General features: G+C 46.8%; 1 long non-coding RNA gene across 1 annotated transcript; it reads right to left on the bottom strand.

The window, feature by feature from the left end:
• Window positions 1-516: 516 nt before the first annotated feature.
• LOC115165130 (uncharacterized) lies at window positions 517-17,668 on the bottom strand. The gene is made up of 2 exons (XR_003870072.1): window positions 17,478-17,668; window positions 517-1,118 (listed from the first exon to the last, which is right to left on the bottom strand). It is a non-coding gene; the product is annotated as an uncharacterized LOC115165130 (long non-coding RNA).
• Between the last annotated feature and the right edge of the window lie 6,499 nt (window positions 17,669-24,167).

The raw sequence follows: 24,167 nt of genomic DNA, 5'->3' as shown, positions 1-24,167 counted from the left end.
ATGTTTTGAAGCTATACCGTGTTTGTTTACAATTACATTGTTCACAAACAGTGGAGTAAAACAAGCTTATATTTTGGGTCCTGGTGTGGTTACAGTTAAACTAAGCTCATGAGGCATTTCCAAGTAATATTCTTTAAGAATCGATAGCTATATATCATTAATTTACAAGTCCCAAAACAGATATAGCAATTGCAGATTGCTCCTTTAAGTTTGGCTTGGGTTAGCATTTGTGTTAACAGGTTAAGTTCAGGGTGAAAGTTACAGTAAGATCATGATTCGCGTTTGAAAAGTGCATTTGTGTTTTGAAAGCACAGCACCCCCTTCGTCCTCTCTACCATGGCCAGATAGATAGTGTTGACCCTCCTCCTCCTCTTCCCTTCCCCATCTCCCCCCACCACCCCACTGGACTCCTCTGATCTAACGTTCAGTCCAATCATCAGAAAACCTGAAGGATTTGGGTCACACCTCCACCTAGCTCGGAGAAAACACGGAAAGTAATAGTCAGGGATTTTAGACTTAAACTTTCTCCTCCATCAAGGATTTATTTTTCTCACACAGTCTCACAGCAGCACAACAGCTGTCAGAAGTCATTGCAATACATAAAGAACTACATGGTTATTTAGCCTGCAACAAGGTGTATGTATGTCTCTGTGTGTCTGTCTATGAATAAAGCGGGGAGAGAGGCTCCTGTGGGTTGTGATGGGAGGGAGGTTTAGGCTGGGTAATCTGGTGTAGGGGAGGATCACAGACTGATGGGATGGTGAGACACTGAGTCATTGATTAGACCTGCTTTCTTATTGATATCACCAGAGGACTGCTGTCAGGGGTGTAGTGGCAGGAGGGAGGGAGACAGGGAGGGAGGGAGGGGGAGTGTGTGTGTGGTTGTATGTGTGTGTCTTTGTGTGCATACTCGAGTGAGTGTGCGTATTACTCTGTGTGTGTGTGTGTTTGTGTGAGTAGGGGGATGTGAATTCCCCAGTGAGCTGGATGAAACAGAGCGCTCACTTCTCCTTATGGAATCCTGATCCCCCGTTGTCAGGCAGTATTCCCTCAGGAGACACATTCTCCAGCGAGACATCGTTAGGCGCTCTGGATGGCGTTGCAGACCGCGCCAGCCACTGCAGAAGGAACAAGACTATTAGACTCAAACTCAACATGAGGGCTGTGATTTGGTCCAAGCAGAGACAGAACAGTCTTGATTGGTCCAAGCAGAGACAGAACGGTCTTGATTGGTCCAAGCAGAGACAGAACGGTCTTGATTGGTCCAAGCAGAGACAGAACAGTCTTGATTGGTTCAAGCAGAGACAGAACAGTCTCGATTGGTTCAAGCAGAGACAGAACAGTCTCGATTGGTTCAAGCAGAGACAGAACAGTCTTGATTGGTCCAAGCAGAGACAGAACAGTTTTGATTGGTTCCCAGGACACAGGTAGGGATAACGGAATGTTAAACACACACACGCACACACGTTTGCAGGCATGCACTCAAACACAACGTGCGCAGATGCAACACAGGCACTTCACACACGCGCGTACACACACACACACACACACACACACACACACACACACACACACACACACACACACATACACACACACTCCCTCTCTCTCTCTCTCCCTCTCTCGCTCTCTCATTATCAAGTCCTGAGATTCTCTCGTTTCCTCATAATAAAGAATTATTCATTTGCAGGTTTTACATATTCATGAGCTAAGATGATATAAAGGGCATTTCATTACATTGTTGTTCTTCTGTTCCCAGATAAATAATACATGGGCTTTTAAATTGTTCAATGTTCTTTAATGTCATTATTAATCTGAACATGTTTCAGGCTTTCATCCACAAAGTAGTGTGTGTTTTACAGAGAAAGAGATCAACATCTAGACTGTAGGCTACTGTATTCCTGTTTGAGCCAATGTCTACTTCAGCCAGCGAGTGTGTGTGTGTGTGTGTGTGTGTGTGTGTGTGTGTGTGCGTGTGATGTTCCCGAGGGTGTGAGTTCTACACATTCATCAGGGTTCTCCAGGGGGATAAAAGTTGAGCCTCACAATGGCCAGAAGAAAAAAAATACTAATTTATTCAAGAAGAGCAATGGAGGGGATTTGCACACAGTAGCATGAGGACTGGAGGACCACTGAAATGGATTAGAGTTCCTTTCAGCACAGCAGGTCGTTGGGAGCTACGGCACTATAGCACAGAGGAGCAGGATATTTCCTCTTTCACATTCCACAGAGGGAAATGAAATTGCCTCTTCTCTCTGCCGTGTGTGTGTGTGTGTGTGTGTGTGTGTGTGTGTGTGTGTGTGTGTGTGTGTGAAGTCAGCGTCGGTTGGAGATAGGTTTGAATACGCTTCCCACACGTTCTCCTTAGCCCTCTGTCTAACTATGCCAAGACCCCATGGCCCTATCATCCTCTCTCTTTCTTCTCTCTCTCTCTTCCTCCCTCGCTCACATTCACATTCCTCATGCCATGACCCCATGGTCCTCTCTAGATCACCCACTAACTGCCCTTCTTTTCTCCCTTCCTCTGTACCTTCCTCTTCTCTCCCTCTCTCAATCACTTCCTGCCTCCTCTATCCTCCCTCCCACCCACCACCCTCTCTCTCTCTCTCTCCCCCTCCATGCCAATCCCCATGGTACTCTCTAGATCACCCACTCACTGCCCTTCTTTTCTCCCTTCCTCTGTACCTTCCTCTTCTCTCCCTCTCTCAATCACTTCCTGCCTCCTCTATCCTCCCTCCCACCTCCCACCCACCCTCTCTCTCTCTCTCTCTCTCTCCCCCTCCATGGCAATCCCCATGGTCCTCTCTAGATCACTCATTGCCCTCCTTTCTCCCTTCCTCTTCTCTCCCTCTCTCAGCACCCCTCCCCCTATTTCCCTCTCTCTCTCCCCCCTCTCCCTCCATGCCAAGTCCCAATGGTCTTCTCTAGATCACTCACTCACTCCCTCCTTTTTCTCTCTTTCTCTATAACCCTTCCACTTCTCTCTCTCTCTCTCTCTCTCTCTCTGTGCCAGGGCCCCATGCCTTCAGTTAATGCCAGACAGGCTAGTCAGGCTCAGAGAATCATCCGGAGGGCTTGTGTCTTTAACACCACTCCACTGAGGACCAACTATCCATTTCCCTCTCTCCAACATCTCTGTCTCTCTGTCTGTCTGTCTTTCTCTCACTGTAAAGAAACCTATTCCGGAAGACCCTCCTGACATTGCAAGGACCCAGTCAAGCAGACAAATCTGAAATGATGAACCATCTCTCTCTCACTACAGCTATGTAATTAGCTGACTTTTAAATGATTGTTTTCCGAAGAAAAAGAAACTGGTTATATCAAAATCTAATCAAATCTGGTTGGTGTGTGTGTGTGTGTGTGTGTGTGTGTGTGTGTGTGTGAGAGTGTGTGTGTGTGTGTGTGTGTGTGTGAGTGTGTGTGTGTGTGTGTGTGTGTGTGTGTGTGTGTGTAGCCTGGTGTTTGATTATTAGCTCAGAGCTAAACAGATGCGTAAACAGAGATGGGGGGAACCCAGTCACATCAGATTAGGACAGACACCAAAGATCTACCCCCCCCCCCCCCCCCCCCCCCCACACACACACACACACACTCATTTTTGCATGGCAAAATAATGTACAGTATGTGTATTGTGCACATGCAAACATAATCCTGTCACAAATAAACACCCACACAACCCTGCATAGGAACACATATGGTACTTCTCCAGATGAACATTCATATTGTACTTATAGCCTATACTGTACAATACACAAAAGGCAATGCTACACATGCTGCCACAAATAATAAATGGTAGAATGCATACCATCACATGCCTAATAAACCTTATATTACAATATAAACATCTCAGAGTACATAAGAGAGAGAGAGAGCGAGAGAGAAAGAAAGAAAGAAAGAGAGGTTCATAAGATAACAGGAGGAATGTGACAAGTTCTCTGGTTGAGGAGGTTCATAAGATAACAGGAGGAATGTGACAAGTTCTCTGGTTGAGGAGGTTCATAAGATAACAGGAGGAATGTGACAAGTTCTCTGGTTGAGGAGGTTCATAAGATAACAGGAGGAATGTGACAAGTTCTCTGGTTGAGGAGGTTCATAAGATAACAGGAGGAATGTGACAAGTTCTCTGGTTGAGGAGGTTCATAAGATAACAGGAGGAATGTGACAAGTTCTCTGGTTGAGGAGGTCCATAAGATAGCAGGAGGAAAGTGACAAGTTCTCTGGTTGAGGAGGTTCATAAGATAACAGGAGGAATGTGACAAGTTCTCTGGTTGAGGAGGTTCATAAGATAGCAGGAGGAATGTGACAAGTTCTCTGGTTGAGGAGGTTCATAAGATAGCAGGAGGAATGTGACAAGTTCTCTGGTTGAGGAGGTTCATAAGATAACAGGAGGAATGTGACAAGTTCTCTGGTTGAGGAGGTTCATAAGATAACAGGAGGAATGTGACAAGTTCTCTGGTTGAGGAGGTTCATAAGATAACAGGAGGAAAGTGACAAGTTCTCTGGTTGAGGAGGTTCATAAGATAACAGGAGGAAAGTGACAAGTTCTCTGGTTGAGGAGGTTCATAAGATAACAGGAGGAATGTGACAAGTTCTCTGGTTGAGGAGGATCATAAGATAACAGGAGGAAAGTGACAAGTTCTCTGGTTGAGGAGGTTCATAAGATAGCAGGAGGAATGTGACAAGTTCTCTGGTTGAGGAGGTTCATAAGATAACAGGAGGAATGTGACAAGTTCTCTGGTTGAGGAGGTTCATAAGATAACAGGAGAAAAGTGACAAGTTCTCTGGTTGAGGAGGTTCATAAGATAACAGGAGGAATGTGACAAGTTCTCTGGTTGAGGAGGTTCATAAGATAACAGGAGGAAAGTGACAAGTTCTCTGGTTGAGGAGGTTCATAAGATAACAGGAGGAATGTGACAAGTTCTCTGGTTGAGGAGGTTCATAAGATAACAGGAGGAATGTGACAAGTTCTCTGGTTGAGGAGGTTCATAAGATAACAGGAGGAATGTGACAAGTTCTCTGGTTGAGGAGGTTCATAAGATAGCAGGAGGAATGTGACAAGTTCTCTGGTTGAGGAGGTTCATAAGATAACAGGAGGAATGTGACAAGTTCTCTGGTTGAGGAGGTTCATAAGATAACAGGAGGAATGTGACAAGTTCTCTGGTTGAGGAGGTCCATAAGATAGCAGGAGGAAAGTGACAAGTTCTCTGGTTGAGGAGGTTCATAAGATAACAGGAGGAATGTGACAAGTTCTCTGGTTGAGGAGGTTCATAAGATAACAGGAGGAATGTGACAAGTTCTCTGGTTGAGGAGGTTCATAAGATAACAGGAGGAATGTGACAAGTTCTCTGGTTGAGGAGGTTCACCTGTACTGTATGAGAGAAACCAGGGGCTGATATGTATCTGGCCTATTATTAATACCACTATAGTAGCACTGTCTCGCAACACACCACTGAGCCTGATATGGATCCTTATCCCACATCATATACCTCAGAAACAATGGGTCCTCGCTGTCTATCCGTCTCTGCCATCTGGGGAATAATGACTGCACAGATCTAGGATCAGCTTGCCATAACCTTATCGTAACATTTAACCATTAGGGAAGGAAATGTACGACTTACCATATACCAGTGTATAGGGGTGACTTTATCATCCTGCTAATGACTGGGATGTGAGCTGCCTGTAGGCACAGATCTAGGATTAGTTTACCATTCCAAATCCTAACCATATGGCACCAGGGAGGGTAAATGTAACTGAGCTTAGATCAGTGTCTAGGGGTGACTTTCTCCTACAGTCCTAATGGCTGGGATTGGTACAGGAGAGAAAAATAACAAGGTCTGCTGTGTGTCCACCGCTAATGGTTACACACACACACAAACACACACACACAGATATTGATGAATGTTAAATGAGATAGAACAGAAACATCTACATGTCCATCAAACCTTCACATTGACACATTTCCACTAATACAGTAATGTCCCTTGGGGAGTTGGTTTCCTGTGTGTGTGTGTGTGTGTGTGTGTGTGTGTGTGTGTGTGTGTGTGTGTGTGTGTGTGTGTGTGTGAGTGAGAGATCTCACGTTCTCACTTCAGTATTCAACGTTTATCCGGGGGGGATAAACGTCACATTTCAACAGTTAAGTTTAGGCATTAATTATGGCTGATTAACACTAGAACCACTCAAACAGTCATTTGGACTGTTCTGTTTTTTAAAGTCCTGCCCCCTCCGTCCTTGACTTTTCCTAAATAAGTCTATATAACACACTTGTTGTTAGGATCTTATTAATGTCACAAACAGAACTGGAGATATAACCAGTTTTAGGAGTGCATGTCATTTTTTGAATGGTTTCCCCCCCATTGCCCTTCCTTGTCCCGACAGTAGGGCCTGCTCCCCTCCTTCTCCCGACAGTAGGGCCTGCTCCCCTCCTTCTCCCGACAGTAGGGCCTGCTCCCCTCCTTCTCCCGACAGTAGGGCCTGCTCCCCTCCTTGTCCCGACAGTAGGGCCTGCTCCCCTCCTTCTCCCGACAGTAGGGCCTGCTCCCCTCCTTCTCCCGACAGTAGGGCCTGCTCCCCTCCTTCTCCCGACAGTAGGGCCTGCTCCCCTCCTTCTCCCGACAGTAGGGCCTGCTCCCCTCCTTCTCCCGACAGTAGGGCCTGCTCCCTTACAGTGGAAGGTGCCGTGCCCAATTGATAATCACCCAGATAATTGCTTTGAAACTGAGCCTAAACTATACTGGCCATTCTATTGTATTGATCTACTCTAATTATAATCTCAAAATGGTATGTACCCTATTTCAGTCCACCGAATCCAAGCAGTCTTATCAGTCTTCTCTGACCTAGTACACAGTGAGAGCGTGCGTAATTTACTATGGTAAGGAGACCAAAACGAATCGATGCACACGCTACGTTAGCGTTGCTACAAAATCTGAGTGGAAATGACTCAGATGGTGTGGAAAAAATTAATCTACTGATTCTGAGCCTCAGCCTGAAACTACATCCCTGAGGCCTAAGTGCAAAAAATCCAGATCTGTGCACAGTGAGCAGGTGCCCGTGCAGCCACCAAATGAAACAATGAGAGAGGAGAGAGGAAGGGAAGGCAACATCTGGATAAAACAAGCCGGTGACAATGCTACGGGCCGATTATAAGCACAAAATGTCATCACTGAGAGAGCGGGTCCTACATCTCTAGCAGAAACAACATCGGCAACACACTCAGCAGCTTTTGTTGTTTATGTGACATGGACCTGCTCCAGTTGATGCCATTGTGTGAAGACACTCACCGTGTAAGCACGAGCTGACAATAATCGGCTATTTTTGACTGCTGACATATCAACACATATTCATTATAATACCACTATTGCTTTTGTGCTGATCGTCACTATTTATCCAGCACCCTTTGTGCTTATGATGTTTAGGCTACTGTTGTTTTCATCATTTGACCGTGCGTCTTGCTGACCGTGCGTCTTGCTGACCGTGCGTCTTGCTGACCGCTTGTCTTGCTGACCGCTTGTCTTGCTGACTGTGCGTCTTGCTGACCGTGCGTCTTGCTGACCGCTTGTCTTGCTGACCGCTTGTCTTGCTGACCGTGCGTCTTGCTGACCGTGCGTCTTGCTGACCGCGCGTCTTGCCGACCGCGCGTCTTGCCGACCGCGCGTCTTGCCGACCGCGCGTCTTGCCGACCGCGTGTCTTGCTGGTTGGGGTATATATAGATTTTTTGTTGTTCTAAAAAGAAGCCATTACCGCATTCTGTTTCCTAGTTGTCATAACAAAGGCACTCCACGAATAACATTTATTGAACACTTGAATTTTTGTGTTTTCAGTGTTTTATTTTTTTTAACAAATAGCCTACAGTAACATAAACTAATGAAAATGCTATTGTGTTAGTTGAAATATATACTTTTTCGTATTCTAATGTAACCTTAATAAACACAACCAAATTATTATTTTTGCGATAGCATATATGAAATTCATTAATTACACTGTTGTTGCTGTCAGAATGACTGCTCATCAGCTCAAAGGGGGGGGGGGGGGGTCCCTCGAGGGCCAGCTGTTCCAGTGTTAAGGTAAGGGTTAACATTGGTGATAGGGTTAAAACAGAAAAAATAAAAACAAGTGCTTAGAACTGGGATTGAACCCGCAATCCTCGAAGCCAGAGCACACGGTTTAAGCCCATCCTCTATCCCCATCCACAACACCCTAGCAAGTTTCTAGCTAGATGCTAGTAGGCGCTCACGTTGCTCCTAGTGGACGGTGTTGAAGGCATCTCCCAACGTCCTGGGGACCTGGACAACGTTGAATACTGAAGTCGATCTGGTGTGACCTGGCTGGTGTGTATGTGTGTGTGTATGTTTTATGTACATCAATCTGGAGCGCTCCTCAATATGTTAACTCCAATCATATGATCATTTACACAGTAGCGTGGTGCAGGCCTCACTAATGATCCATGATCATTTACACAGTAGCGTGGAACAGGCCTCACTAATGATCCATGATCATTTACACAGAGCGTGGTGCAGGCCTCACTAATGATCCATGATCATTTACACAGTAGCGTGGTGCAGGCCTCACTAATGATCCATGATCATTTACACAGTAGCGTGGTGCAGGCCTCACTAATGATCCATGGTCATTTACACAGTAGCGTGGTGCAGGCCTCACTAATGACCCATGATCATTTACACAGTAGCGTGGTGCAGGCCTCACTAATGATCCATGATCATTTACACAGTAGCGTGGTGCAGGCCTCACTATTGATCCATGATCATTTACACAGTAGCGTGGTGCAGGCCTCACTAATGATCCATGATCATTTACACAGTAGTGTGGTGCAGGCCTCACTAATGATCCATGATCATTTACACAGAGCGTGGTGCAGGCCTCACTAATGATCCATGATCATTTACACAGTAGCGTGGTGCAGGCCTCACTAATGATCCATGATCATTTACACAGTAGCGTGGTGCAGGCCTCACTAATGATCCATGGTCATTTACACAGTAGCGTGGTGCAGGCCTCACTAATGACCCATGATCATTTACACAGTAGCGTGGTGCAGGCCTCACTAATGATCCATGATCATTTACACAGTAGCGTGGTGCAGGCCTCACTAATGATCCATGATCATTTACACAGTAGCGTGGTGCAGGCCTCACTAATGATCCATGATCATTTACACAGTAGTGTGGTGCAGGCCTCACTAATGATCCATGATCATTTAAACAGTAGCGTGGTGCAGGCCTCACTAATGATCCATGATCATTTACACAGTAGCGTGGTGCAGGCCTCACTAAAGATCCATGATCATTTACACAGTAGCGTGGTGCAGGCCTCACTAATGATCCATGATCATTTACACAGTAGCGTGGTGCAGGCCTCACTAATGATCCATGATCATTTACACAGTAGCGTGGTGCAGGCCTCACTAATGACCCATGATCATTTACACAGTAGCGTGGTGCAGGCCTCACTAATGACCCATGATCATTTACACAGTAGCGTGGTGCAGGCCTCACTAATGATCCATGATCATTTACACAGTAGCGTGGTGCAGGCCTCACTAATGATCCATGATCATTTACACAGTAGCGTGGTGCAGGCCTCACTAATGATCCATGATCATTTATACAGTAGCGTGGTGCAGGCCTCACTAATGATCCATGATCATTTACACAGTAGCGTGGTGCAGGCCTCACTAATGATCCATGATCATTTACACAGTAGCGTGGTGCAGGCCTCACTAATGACCCATGATCATTTACACAGTAGCGTGGTGCAGGCCTCACTAATGATCCATGATCATTTACACAGTAGCGTGGTGCAGGCCTCACTTATGACCCATGATAATTTACACAGTAGCGTGGTGCAGGCCTCACTAATGATCCATGATCATTTACACAGTAGCATGGTGCAGGCCTTACTAATGATCCATGATCATTTACACAGTAGCGTGGTGCAGGCCTCACTAATGATCCATGATCATTTACACAGTAGCGTGGTGCAGGCCTCACTAATGATCCATGATCATTTACACAGTAGCGTGGTGCAGGCCTCACTAATGATCCATGGTCATTTACACAGTAGCGTGGTGCAGGCCTTACTAATGATCCATGATCATTTACACAGTGTGGTGCAGGCCTCACTAATGATCCATGGTCATGTATGGATCTATTGATCAAATCAAACTTTATTTGTCACATGCGCCTAATAGAACAAGGGTAGACTTTACCGTGAAATGCTTACTTACAAGCCCTTAACCAACAGTGCAGTTCAAGAAGAGCCAAGCAGAGTTTACACACCAACAAAGACAAGCATAGAGGAAAGGAGGAAGAGAGAGGGATAGTGAAAGAGAAGAGGAATATACAGAACACTCCCAATCTCAAACTCCACTTCCTCTATCTCAGTCAAATAAAACATCAGCTAACACTTTGCTGTGTGTGCGTGTTTGTTGTTTGTGTGTGTGTGTGTGTGTTTGTGTGTGTATGTGTGTGCATGTGTGTGAGAGAGAGTGCGTGTGTCCGAGAGAACTAATGTAGAAAATATTTTTGTTATTTAATCTGAAAAATGTATTTAAAAAAATTTATGAATGGTATTTTTAAACAATCCAGATAATTTCCAGAATAATTGATTTAAAAAAAATGCAATGTGTGTGTGTGTGTGTGAGTGAGTGCACACGTGTCTGTGTGTGATACTATAAGTATCCAGATACTTTCTTGAATAATTGATAAAAGATGCACCGACCAGACTGGTCTTTCTACTGGATATCCCAGCCCGGACAACGACCAGACTGGTCTTTCTACTGGATACCCCAGCCCGGACACCAACCAGACTGGTCTTTCTACTGGGTACCCCAGCCCGGACACCGACCAGACTGGTCTTTCTACTGGATGCCCCAGCCCGGACAACGACCAGACTGGTCTTTCTACTGGGTACCCCAGCCCGGACACCGACCAGACTGGTCTTTCTACTGGATACCCCAGCCCGGACACCGACCAGACTGGTCTTTCTACTGGATACCCCAGCCCGAACACCGACCAGACTGGTCTTTCTACTGGATACCCCAGCCCGGACACCGACCAGACTGGTCTTTCTACTGGATACCCCAGCTCGGACAACCACCAGACTGGTCTTTCTACTGGATACCCCAGCCCGAACACCGACCAGACTGGTCTTTCTACTGGGTACCCCAGCCCGGACACCGACCAGACTGGTCTTTCTACTGGATACCCCAGCCCGGACAACCACCAGACTGGTCTTTCTACTGGATACCCCAGCTTGGACACCGACCAGACTGGTCTTTCTACTGGATACCCCAGCCAGGACACCGACCAGACTGGTCTTTCTACTGGATACCCCAGACCGGACACCGACCAGACTGGTCTTTCTACTGGATGCCTCAGCCCGGACACCGACCAGACTGGTCTTTCTACTGGGTACCCCAGCCCGGACAACCACCAGACTGGTCTTTCTACTGGATACCCCAGCTTGGACACCGACCAGACTGGTCTTTCTACTGGATACCCCAGCCCGGACACCGACCAGACTGGTCTTTCTACTGGATATCCCAGCCCGGACACCGACCAGACTGGTCTTTCTACTGGATGCCCCTGCCCGGACAACGACCAGACTGGTCTTTCTACTGGATACCCCAGCCCGGACACCGACCAGACTGGTCTTTCTACTGGGTACCCCAGACCGGACACCGACCAGACTGGTCTTTCTACTGGATACCCCAGCCCGGACACCGACCAGACTGGTCTTTCTACTGGATACCCCAGACCGGACACCGACCAGACTGGTCTTTCTACTGGATGCCCCAGCCCGGACAACGACCAGACTGGTCTTTCTACTGGATACCCCAGCCCGGACACCGACCAGACTGGTCTTTCTACTGGGTACCCCAGCCCGGACACCTACCAGACTGGTCTTTCTACTGGGTACCCCAGCCCGGACACCGACCAGACTGGTCTTTCTACTGGATACCCCAGCCAGGACACCGACCAGACTGGTCTTTCTACTGGATACACCGACATCTTGTTTTCGAAACTAAACACCTTCTTTGCCTGCTTTGAGGATAACACAGTGCCGCCGACAGGGCCCGCTACCAAGGACTGTGGGCTCTCCTTCTCCGTGGCCGACATAAGACATTTAAACGTGTTAACCCTCGCAATGCTGCCCACCCAGACGGCATCCCTAACCGCGTCCTCAGAGCATGCGCAGACCAGCTGGCTGGTGTGTTTACGGACATATTCAATCAATCAATCCCTATCCCAGTCTGCTGTCCCCACCTGCTTCAAGATGGCAACCCTTATTCCTGTACCCAAGAAGGCAAAGGTACCTGAACTGAATGACTATCGCCCCGTAGCACTCACTTCTATCATCATGAAGTGCTTTGAGAGACTAGTCAAGGATCATATCACCTCCACCTTACCTGTCACTCTGGACCCACTGCAATTTGCTTACTGCCCCAATAGGTCTGCAGAAGATGCAATTGCCATCACACTGCCCTATCCCATCTGGACAAGAGGAATAGCTACGTAAGAATGATGTTCATTGACTACAGCTCAGCATTCAACACCATAGTACACTCCAAGCTCACCATTAAACTTGAGGCCCTGGGTCTCAACCCCGCCCTGTGTGATTGGGTCCTGGACTTCCTGACGGGCCAACCCCAGGTGATGAAGGTAGGAAACAACATCTCCACTTCGCTGATCCTCAACACTGGGGCCCCACAAGGGTGTGTGCTCAGCCCCCTCCTGTACTCCCTGTTCACCCATTACTGCGTGGCCATGTACGCCTCCAACTCAATCATCAAGTTTGCAGACGACACAACAGTAGTAGGCTTGATCACCAACAACGACGAGACGGCCTATAGGGAGGAGGTGAGGGCACTCAGAGTGTGGTGTCAGGAAAACAACCTCTCACTCAACGTCAACAAAACAAAGGAGAATATCGTGGACTTCAGGAAACAGCAGAGGGAGCACCCCCCTATCCACATCGACCGGACAGCAGTGGAGAAGGTGGAAAGTTTTAAGTTCCTCAGCGTACACATCATGGACAAACTGAAATGGTCCATCCACATAGACAGTGTGGGGAAGAAGGCGCACAGCGCCTTTTCAATCTCAGAAGGCTGAAGAAATTTGGCTTGATTGAATATGTCCGTAAACACACCAGCCAGCTGGTCTGCGCATGCTCTGAGGACGCGGTTAGGGATGCCGTCTGGGTGGGCAACATTGCGAAGGTTAACACGTTTAACCTCTCTAGGGTAGGGGGTAGTATTTGCACGGCCGGATAAAAAACGTACCCGATTTAATCTGGTTATTACTACTGCCCAGAAACTAGAATATGCATATAATTGTTTGATTTGGATAGAAAACACCCTAAAGTTTCTAAAACTGTTTGAATGGTGTCTGTGAGTATAACAGAACTCATATGGCAGGCAAAAACCTGAGAAGATTCCTTACAGGAAGTGCCCTCTCTGACCATTTCTTGGCCTTCTACACTCTCTTTATTGAAAACTGAGGATCTCTGCTGTAACGTGACACGTCCTACGGCTCCCATAGGCTCTCAGAAGGCGGCAAAACGTTGAATGATGACTTTGCAGGCCATGGCTGAAAAACAGTAGCGCATTTGGATAGTGGTCGATCAGAGAACAATGAGACTGGGGGCGCGTGCACGAGCCGACACCATGTTTTTATTTTTTCGTCTTTGAACAAAAACAGGGTTTCCCGGTCGGAATATTATCGCTTTTTTACGAGAAAAATCGCATAAAAATTGATTTTAAACAGCGGTTGACATGCTTTGAAGTACGGTAATGGATTATTTAGAATTTTTTTGTCACGAAACGCGTCGGGCGCGTCACCCTTCGTTACCCTTCGGATAGTGTCTTGAACGCACGAACAAAACAGAGGATATTTGAACATAACTATGGATTATTTTGAACCAAACCAACATTTGTTATTGAAGTAGAAGTCCTGGGAGTGCATTCTGACGAAGAACAGCAAAGGTAATCCAATTTTTGTTATAGTAAATGTGAGTTTGGTGAGGGCCAAACTTGGTGGGTGTCAAAATAGCTAGCCCATGATGGCGAGCTATCTACTCAGAATATTGCAAAATGTGCTTTTGCCAAAAAGCTATTTTAAAATCGGACATAGCGATTGCATAAAGGAGTTCTGTATGTATAATTCTTAAAATAATTGTTATGTTTTTTGTGACCGTTTATCGTGAGTAATTTAGTAAATTCACCGGAAGTTTGCGGTGGGTATGCTAGTTCTGAACGTCACATGCTAATGTAAAAAGCTGGTTTTTGATATAAATATGAACTTAATTGAACAAAACATGCATGTATTGTATAACATAATGTCCTAGGAGTGTCATCTGATGAAGATCATCAAAGGTTAGTGCTGCATTTAGCTGTGGTTTGGGTTTATGTGACATTATATGCTAGCTTGAAAAATGGGTGTCTGATTATTTCTGGCTGGGTACTCTGCTGACATAATCTAATGTTTTGCTTTCGTTGTAAAGCCTTTTTGAAATCGGACAGTGTGGTTAGATTAACGAGAGTCTTGTCTTTAAAATGGTGTAAAATAGTCATATGTTTGAGAAATTTAAGTAATAGCATTTCTAAGGTATTTGAATATCGCGCCACGGGATTCCACTGGCTGTGTAGTAGGTGGGACGATTTCGTCCCACATACCCTAGAGAGGTTAAATGTCTTATGTCGGCCACGGAGAAGGAGAGCCCACAGTCCTTGGTAGCGGGCCCAGTCGGCGGCACTGCGTTATCCTCAAAGCAGGCAAAGAAGGTGTTCAGTTTCAAAAACAAGATGTCGGTGTATCCAGTAGAAAGACCAGTCTGGTCGGTGTCCGTTCTGGGGTATCCAGTAGAAAGACCAGTCTGGTCGGTGTCCGTTCTGGGGTATCCAGTAGAAAGACCAGTCTGGTCGGTGTCCGGGCTGGGGTATCCAGTAGAAAGACCAGTCTGGTCGGTGTCCGGGCTGGGGTATCCAGTAGAAAGACCAGTCTGGTCGGTGTCCGTTCTGGGGTATCCAGTAGAAAGACCAGTCTGGTCGGTGTCCGGGCTGGGGTATCCAGTAGAAAGACCAGTCTGGTCGGTGTCCGGGCTGGGGTATCCAGTAGAAAGACCAGTCTGGTCGGTGTCCGGGCTGGGGTATCCAGTAGAAAGACCAGTCTGGTCGGTGTCCGGGCTGGGGTATCCAGTAGAAAGACCAGTCTGGTCGGTGTCCGTTCTGGGGTATCCAGTAGAAAGACCAGTCTGGTCGGTGTCCGGGCTGGGGTACCCAGTAGAAAGACCAGTCTGGTCGGTGTCCGGGCTGGGGTATCCAGTAGAAAGACCAGTCTGGTCGGTGTCCGTTCTGGGGTATCCAGTAGAAAGACCAGTCTGGTCGGTGTCCGTGCTGGGGTACCCAGTAGAAAGACCAGTCTGGTCGGTGTCCGGGCTGGGGTATCCAGTAGAAAGACCAGTCTGGTCGTTGTCCGGGCTGGGGTATCCAGTAGAAAGACCAGTCTGGTCGGTGTCCGGGCTGGGGTATCCAGTAGAAAGACCAGTCTGGTCGGTGTCCGGGCTGGGGTACCCAGTAGAAAGACCAGTCTGGTCGGTGTCCGGGCTGGGGTATCCAGTAGAAAGACCAGTCTGGTCGTTGTCCGGGCTGGGGTATCCAGTAGAAAGACCAGTCTGGTCGGTGTCCGGGCTGGGATATCCAGTAGAAAGACCAGTCTGGTCGGTGTCCGGGCTGGGGTATAAAACCCTCACAAACTTTTACAGATGCACAATTGAGAGCACCCTGTCGAGCTCTATCACCGCCTGGTACGGCAACTGCACCGCCCACAACCACAGGGGTCTCCAGAGGGTGGTGCGGTCTGCACAACGCATCACTGGGGGCAAACTACCTGCCCTCCAGGACACCTACAGCACCCGATGTCACAAGAAGGCCAAAAAGATCATCAAGGACAACAACCACCAAAGCCACTGCCTGTTCACCCCGTTACCATCCAGAAGGTGAGGTCAGTACAGGTGCATCAAAGCTGGGACCGAGAGACTAAAAAACAGCTTCTATCTCAAGGACATCTGACTGTTAAACAGCCATCACTAACACAGAGAGGCTGCTGCCTACATACAGACTTTAAATCATTGGCTACTCTAACAAATGGATCACTAGTCACTTTATTAATGCCACTTTAATAATGATGTTTACATATCTTGCATTACTCATCCCATATGTATATACTGTATTTTATCATATCTATTGTATCTTGCCGATGCCGCTCGGTCATTGCTCATCCATATATTTATATGTACATATTCTTATTGCATCCCTTTACTTAGATTTGTGTGTATAAGGTAGTTGTTGTGGAATTGTTTGATTACTTATTAATATTGCTGCACTGTCGGAACTAGAAGCACAAGAATTTCGCTACACTCACAATAACATCTGCTAACCATGTGTATGTGACCAATACAATTTGATTTGATTTTAGACTAGATGTAACATAGTGAAGGAAAATCCGGGACACTCAAATTAGTACAGCATATGCTTAGTTTGGCATGGTTACAGTACATAAAATGGAAGATTACAAAATGCAAAAACAAAAGGAGGGTGGTTGGTCAGGGTGGATGGGTCTAGCAAGCCAAATGTTGTGTGTTTTACTCTCACCACAGACAACTTTAGCATTTTAGCTAATTAACAACTTTGCAACTAATTACTACTTTTTCACTACTTTGCAACTACTTAGCATGTTAGTTAACCCTTCCTCTAACCTTAACTCCTAACCCCTAATCCCTAGCCAAGCTAATGTTAGCCACCTAGCTAACGTTAACATTAGCGTTAGCCACCTACGTAGCTAACATATCCTATGAATTGTAATTCATAACATATCATTCATTATGGTTGATGGACATACCAAACAAAACATGTCATACTAATTTGAGTGATTTTTGTTGACCTGTCTTTCATCCACAGGAGGTTGGCGGAACCTTAATTGGGGAGGACGGGCTTGTGGAAATGGCTGAAGGTGAATAGGTGGGGCGGCAGGGTAGCCTAGTGGGACTCGTAACCGAAAGGTTGCAAATTCAAATCCCCGAGCTGACAAGGTACAAATCTATCGTTCTGCCCCTGAACAGGCTGTTAACCCACTGTTCCTAGGCCGTCATTGAAAATAAGAATTTGTTCCTAACTGACTTGCCTTGTTGAATAAAGGTATAAAAATTAACAACATTAAACAAAAGGTTACCATGTGTTTGATTCCATTATTACTAGCCTCAGCAGCCTCCACTGTTTCCATCTACCCCTGAGTCCAGGGTGCAAACTGATTCACTTTGCTATCCTATCGTCTCACACGTAGACAATGCACATTCGTCCAAATTACAAGGCAAGATTGCATACGATCATACACAGTAAGCACACATGCCCCCCTCTCTCTCAAACACCACACATTCATGTCAGGTCTTTCCAGCCACTCACATGTGCTCCGCAGACAGTGGCGAGGTGCGCCTCCGTTTTGCTTGGAGAAGCAGAAAGCGATAGGAGCCAGGAGAATGGCAGGACTGGAGGGGAGGAGAGAGGGGGGAGAAATGCGGTTGGAGGGGGTGCATGGAGGGTTGAGTGGTTCTAGTAAATATTTATATTGCATTATGATAGCCAAAGCGTGAGAGTGAAAGAGAGAGCGAGGCAGAGAGAAAGAGAGTTATAGAGCGACCACCCCTTTATTAATATTATTCCACACCGCTAAGTTTAGCATTCAACACGTGTCGCCAGTGATGGAGAGAGAGGGTGAGGGAGGGATAGAGAGAGGTTGATGGTTGCTAGGTGACCGGGCGCATATACTGAATTTTAACAAAAGAACAGGGAAAGGGGGAGAGAGAGAGGAGAGAGGGAGGGAGAGAGGTAGAGAGAGATCGAAAAATTGAATACATGTAGAATATATATTTAGATATATATTTTCAGGGGGGAAAACGCAAACGGATACCTCAAAAGGGAAGGATGTGAAAAGAATGGAGGGACGAAGGGAGCGAGGGGGGAAAGGCTCATGAAAAACAGTAAGTGCATGTATTTTTATGAATTCGAGGTGCGGAGGTATTTTGTTCGTTTTTTTCTGTCTCCTAGTTAGATTCACTGTGGTTAGGGGAGCGAAAGCCTGCTACGCGCCATTGAGACGGGGATAGGGGGTGCGGGTGTCGGCATCTGTAGAGCGGCTCATGATGGAAAGATGGATGGAGGTGGAAACGGCCGGCGCGCGGAGCTTTGACCCCTCTGTCATTGCTGCGCGTGAACACTCACGAGCTCTTATACCTCTCAACGCATAGACTATCTTGCATATTCGTAGGTTATATAGATACCATATGAAAAACCTCCACATTCGGACACACGCACACACACACACTTGTTCACCAGTTTTCTGGTACTTGCATGAATGCCTGCGGATTTATCAATTGATGTTGTCATATCTATTGATGTTCATTTTGTAGGGTATGCTTAGGCTACTGTGTGTGTTTGTGTGTGTGTGTGTGTTTGCATCTCTCTCTCTCTCTCTCTCTGTGTGTGTGTGTGTTTGCATCTCTCTCTCTGTGTGTGTGTGTGTGTGTGTGTGTGTGTGTGTGTGTGTGTGCCCACCGTCTTGATCTTAGCTACAGCTTTCAGTAAGATTGTCGATCAATCTTCACTCGATCTATTTATATCTCTGCACGGTACGCTAGGATGGGGAATTCGTTAATACCACTGCATGCCGAGGTATAGTAGTGGTACAACTACTGTCATTCTCCTTATTTTCACCAATGTATTTGTACTCAAACACTGTTACTTGACTAAATTACCAACGGCAGTGGAAATATTATGTTATTTTAGCTGAGAGTGCGAGCTCAGTTGTTGTCTTGGTAGATTTCTAAATTTACATCCTAGTGTTTCTATCCATTTTGGTCCATAAATAACTTTTGTTCCTAGCATGACTTTATTAGTGGACTATAGCTAAGGTAAACAGAAATGAAGGCCCAAATGTAAGGCCAGAACTGGAAACTAGAGCCTGAGCTCTGTAGCCAGAGTGGAGAGAGAGTATCTGACCTGTATGAGAGATGGTGTTGCAAATCACAGATGTGCTGCAGTGTTTCTGGTTGCCATATCAAACTCAAACTCACTGGGATGCGCTGTTCAAGTGTTGCATTATGTTGATGGAAAACAGTGTTTTCACTAAAGGCCTACATTCACATGTGTGTGCGTGTGTGTATTTGTAGTAGTCTAGATGTTGGTTCTGATAAGAGCAGTTTCCACTTGTTTAGATCGTCAAGCTGGTATCCATTCCTATGGACTATGTTATCATTATTCCTTTATGTTATGTTTGTGTAACTTAAACTTGGCGTACATGCTCATCTGCATAACACACACACACACACACACACACACACACACACACACACACACACACACACACACACACACACACACACACACACACACACACACACACACACACACACACACAGAGGAAAGAGCCCAATCCCCCCCTCCACACACACAACCATGCACAGACACACTGCAGCAGCAGAGGAATGCATGTGTTGTGGTAATGCGTTGCCTTCAGTGTCAATACATCCCCCTCTCTACCGATCTGTCATACTGTCGCCCACAGAGAGCGCCACTGTACCAGCTGTGAACATGGGAACAAGGGGAGGAGGAGAGAGGGAGAGAGGATTGGAGAAGAGAGGTGAAGTGAGGAGAGAGAGAGACAGAAGGTGTAAATAAAGGTGGAGGTGAAGATGGGAAAAGACAGCAGAGAGAGGGAGAGGGGAAGAGAAGGTAGAGGAGGAGAGTCAGAGGGAGAGGGGAAGAGAAGGTAGAGGAGGAGAGTCAGAGGGAGAGGGGAAGAGAAGGTAGAGGAGGAGAGTCAGAGGGAGAGGGGAAGAGAAGGTAGAGGAGGAGAGTCAGAGGGAGAGGGGAAGAGAAGGTAGAGGAGGAGAGTCAGGGGGAGAGGGGAAGGTAGAGGAGGAGAGTGAGAGTGAGAGGGGAAGAGAAGGTAGAGGAGGAGAGTGAGAGGGAGAGGGGAAGGGAAGGTAGAGGAGGAGAGTCAGAGGGAGAGGGGAAGGTAGAGGAGGAGAGTCAGAGGGAGAGGGGAAGGTAGAGGAGGAGAGTCAGAGGGAGAGGGGAAGAGAAGGTAGAGGAGGAGAGTCAGAGGGAGAGGGGAAGGGAAGGTAGAGGAGGAGAGTGAGAGTGAGAGGGGAAGAGAAGGTAGAGGAGGAGAGTCAGAGGGAGAGGGGAAGAGAAGGTAGAGGAGGAGAGTCAGAGGGAGAGGGGAAGAGAAGGTAGAGGAGGAGAGTCAGAGGGAGAGGGGAAGAGAAGGTAGAGGAGGAGAGTCAGAGGGAGAGGGGAAGAGAAGGTAGAGGAGGAGAGTCAGAGGGAGAGGGGAAGAGAAGGTAGAGGAGGAGAGTCAGAGGGGGAGGGGTCAGCTGGAATTGAATATCCTAGAGGGGACATAGTTGGAGGGGGCGAGAGGAGAGATGAGAGGAATCGAGTCAACGTTTGTCTGCTTTTTTCTCCCTCTCCGCTCTTCATCAATTTCACCTCATTGATTCTCCTACTTCTTCACAGAACACCTTAAAGCTCTTCTCTATCCTTCCCTTTGCGCCTCTCTTTTCTTCCTCCAATCCCCCTGTTTCTTCTCCCTCCAATCCCTTCCATTTCTTCTTCCTCACCCCAGCAACCTGTCTCCCTCCTCTAATCCCACATCACACCCTCCCCTCTTTCTCCTTTCCTTTCATCCATCCCTTTTATACAATATTAGAGAGACTAACCCAAATCCCACCCACCCAAACCACCCAACATTCCACTCCCTGTTCTTTTTAATACCATTAATTAAGGTAAAGCTCGTTAACATAGAACATCAGTTAGTCTTTAACGAGATCAGAGACTGGTGTTTTGGAGCAATTGCAGTACTCGCCTCTCCCCATGCTCTCTTGTGGATTGGCTTGGCCGCTATTGATAAACAGCATGCTAATTGACATTAGCCCACAGTGGTAGGTCTGGGCCAGGGATAGCACACAGGGAGAGGGAGGCTATACTGTACTCTACTGTATTGTACTGTACTGTAGTACACGGCTGGGCTGGCTGCACGGTTCATACACACTAACAGATACATGCAAGGACAAACAAGGAGCCAGGATGGATGGACACCACATACACAATACAGACAGACAGACAGACAGACAGACAGACAGACAGACAGACAGACAGACAGACAGACAGACAGACAGACAGACAGACAGACAGACAGACAGACAGACAGATATCTTCAGGTGCAGTCAGACAGACAGACAAACAGACACAAACACACACACATACTGTACATATGGACATACAGACATCAATGTACAAGAGAGAAGGACACACGGAACAAACACACTCACACAGTCCACACTTATGTTGGGGATACAAGGGGCCACTAGCTAGCACACAGCTGCACAAGGCTAAACAGAGTATATAGACGCACGCACACACGCACACGCACACACACACACACACACACACACACACACACACACACACACACACACACACACACACACACACACACACACACACACACACAAACACACACAAACACACAGGACCCAGCAGGTGTGTTTTGGTGTTGAGAGTTGGCCTCAAGCATGGCTGCACATGACTGCATGTTTTGTGCAGTGCAGCGTTTTGCAGCAGTGTGGTGTGGTCCCTCATGATGATGGATGGGGCAGGAAATGACAGCATAAGTGGTTATTAAAAAGAGGAAATGGAGACATTTCTAAAAGCGATGTTACCCTGTGTCTGCAGCCCGTGCCGTGTGTCACCCTCCACTGTGTCATTGCTCCAGCTCAGACACACTCCCAGGGCCAGGATCTGTGGCCACTTTCACTAACCCCTCACTACTGGCGCCGTGCCTCGGGGCTTGACAATGGAAATGCACTGGACTGAGTGGCAGCAATCTTTGTGATCAACCCCATATTCAGATTCAGTGAAGCTAGAACCAGGGGCCAGCGGGAATATTCACTGTCATTTATCAGTCTTGTGGAAAGATTTGCTCAGTATTTGAACCAGTTGTAAAGTTTGTAACCCAGATTGAAAGGGGGATAAAACACCAACAAACAAAGGGAAAAATGATACGTTCGTCATTCCATCTTCGTTTAATCTTACCCTGATGACCTCATCCTTCTAGAACCTCTTGGTTCTAACGACCGCGTTTCATTCTCTCTGTCACAAACAAATGCTTAATAAACCAAATCCATACATACTATAGTGTTATTATCCCCAGAACAAAGAGCACCTTTTCCAGAGTGAATGAAAGACAAAAGGAAGAAGAAAAGGCAGAGTAAAGAAGGAGAAGAAAAAGCAGAGTGAAGACAATGGGAAGGATGATGGCTGAAGGCAAGGTGTTGATCAGGACACTGTCATGTTATTAGCTTTGTGTTTCCTCTGGTCCCTTCCCTATCAAAGGGACTGTGGCAAACTTTGTCAAGGTGGAAACAACATTTAAATCTACCCCCCCCTCCCCCCCAAAAGACAGTTAATGACACTATGTCCTCCTGCTTCTAACGTCACACAATCACACACTGATGAGAGTGTACAGTAGCAGTAGCTAACTCTCATCACATTGATGGGGTGTGAGAAATGCACAGCAGGACGGCCCAGTCAAGTCCATGACAGTTCCTTCAGCAACCGGCAGACCTGGAGCCCCTGAGAACACAGAGGAGGGTGGATCTCACCTCAGCTCTATCTCCTGCTGGCTGCTCTGACATACTCCACTGGACCTCATGAAGGCCAGTCGTCATCACTTGGACTTTCGGTGTGAGAAATACACATGTGTGTTAGTCAGTGTGTGTGAGAGTGTGTACATACGCTGAAGGAGTGACTGGATCAAGAGATGTCATCACTTGTGTGTGTGTGTTAGTCAGTGTGTGTGAATCTTTGTGGAAGGTGGTCACCACTTTTGGGTGTTAGAAATGATACACAACAGCAACATGACTGAACAGGGAAAAGCCATTCTCACCATCAGCTCTCAGCTCTGTACATGTATCATCAGAGCCTGAAAAGCAGAGAGAAAGATGTCTTCCTGTGTAACAAACTTCACAGGTTCATCAGCGTCCACCTCTAGTGTTCAGATCGTAGATTTTACAGTGTGAAAACACAATGGGGTTCTGACGTTCCTCTCTCAGCTCCTACATCTCAGATTTAATCAGTCCCCCCAAACCCCAGAAAAGTGGGTCTGTCTCTGTCTCTCACTTCCTCCAGGTCTTCTCCCCTTGGTGGGGCTCTATCTGCTTATTTAAATGTTTTTATTTTACCTTTATTTGAACAAGGAGTCATGCTGAGACCATGGTCTCTTTCACAGATGAGCCCTGCATACACATCAATACACATCACTATACACATCAATATTCACATCAATACACATCACTATATGCTATACACATCACTATACACATCAATATTCATATCAATACAACATGAGAGGCAAAACAAAATCACAGTAAACAAACACATTCTTCAGTAAAAATTTCCTCAATCAGCTTTTTGACTTGACCTAGAGGCACAAATTCATCCAACTTCAGAGAGCCTTAAAGTTGCAAAAGAACTAAAAGCAGATTTACCTAACTCAGTGGAGATTGACATGATCTCCAGAGTTAGCCATCCCTGAGAGGTGCGTTTGTCACGACTTCCGCCGAAGTCGGTCCCTCTCCTTGTTCGGGCGGCGTTCGGAGATCGACGTCATCGGTCTTCTAGCCATCGCCGATCCACTTTTCATTTTCCATTTGTTTTGTCTTTGTTTTACACACCTGGTTTCAATTCCCCAATTACATGTTCATTATTTAACCCTCTGTTTTCCCCATGGTTTTTGTGCGTGATTGTTTTATGTAGGTTCGGTCCGTTATATGGGCTCGGTATTACGACATGTTATTGGAATATTTGAGTAAAGTTACTTGTGTTACTCGTCTCTGCTGTCCTGCGCCTGACTCCTCTGCACCAGCTACACCCAGACCACTACAGCGTTTCCCCAGCCAAGGGGGAACGTTTGTAGGCAGACAGAGGTGTTTCCGTTTGTAGGCAGACAGAGGTGTTTCCGGCACCCCCAGTAGTGAGCGGAGGCAGAGCCAGATATGGTGTGAACGCAGCCCTAGTCTCGTCGCGAACCAG

The sequence above is a fragment of the Salmo trutta genome, chromosome 3 (genome assembly GCF_901001165.1).
Source record: "Salmo trutta chromosome 3, fSalTru1.1, whole genome shotgun sequence".
NCBI lineage: Eukaryota > Metazoa > Chordata > Actinopteri > Salmoniformes > Salmonidae > Salmo > Salmo trutta.
Note: the sequence above shows the minus strand (reverse complement) of the source record. Positions and strands in the feature narration are given on the sequence as shown.